Consider the following 868-nt stretch of genomic DNA (forward strand, 5'->3'; position numbering starts at 1 on the left):
CACAGTGTCTTGTGTATCTCATTGTTACAATAGGTCTACCTGTATCCCTATTTAAGCATTTTGGTTTTTTTTCCTTCACCTCAGCAAATTAGAGGAGAGTATATACAAGATGTAGGCGCACCAACTTCAAATAAAGTGAAAACAGGTGTTATAGCATGGGGGAGGAACATATAAAGAATCAAAAAAAAAAAAAACACACTGCAGGTTATAAGTATGTGAGAAACAATAGCAAGAAAAAAAAAAAAAAACACTTGTGTCCCTAACTTGGGTTTCATTTCCCTTAGCATAATCTTATATGGTAATATACACATAACTTTTGACCTTTTCTGCTTATCGCAGACATACATTAGTTATTGAAAATTAGAGAAACCATGGGACCTATGTTACTTTGGACTTGGATTACTTCACTTAATAATTTTTTTCCAAGTCTTTCCATTTCCTAACAAATTGGGTGATGGAATGCTTCAGGAATTTTCCTGTGGTCCTTGCTCAGTGGCCATGCTAATCTTCTCTGTATCATTCCAATGTTAGTGTATGTGATTCTGAATTGAGCACAGAACATTTCTATAGATAAATTGTAATTGATTTTCTTAAACTAGACAATTCAACAAAAAGTAAGTTTAAAAGAATTGTCGTCAAATTTTAGAACCATGAACTTCTTACATAAGTACACATTTAAGAATAAAGTCAAGATTGACATGTCAAAAACAAAATAATTCCAGATATTTTTTGTTCAAGAGATGTGTAGGAGGAGGAATTCAATTATTCTATACAAGGGATCTGTCATAATGAACACTGCAACAAGTGTTAAGATTTGTTAAACGTTTTAATGTTTTCAATATATTTAATTTTGGGAATTTGCTTATAT

At 31.6% G+C, this 868-nt stretch overlaps 1 pseudogene; it reads right to left on the bottom strand.

The window, feature by feature from the left end:
* Positions 1–442: 442 nt before the first annotated feature.
* Positions 443–555, bottom strand: LOC138806643 (U6 spliceosomal RNA; annotated as a pseudogene).
* Positions 556–868: the final 313 nt, after the last annotated feature.

Source organism: Dipodomys merriami, unplaced genomic scaffold (assembly GCF_024711535.1).
Source record: "Dipodomys merriami isolate MVZ:Mamm:240054 unplaced genomic scaffold, mDipMer1.0.p SCAF_402, whole genome shotgun sequence".
Lineage (NCBI taxonomy): Eukaryota > Metazoa > Chordata > Mammalia > Rodentia > Heteromyidae > Dipodomys > Dipodomys merriami.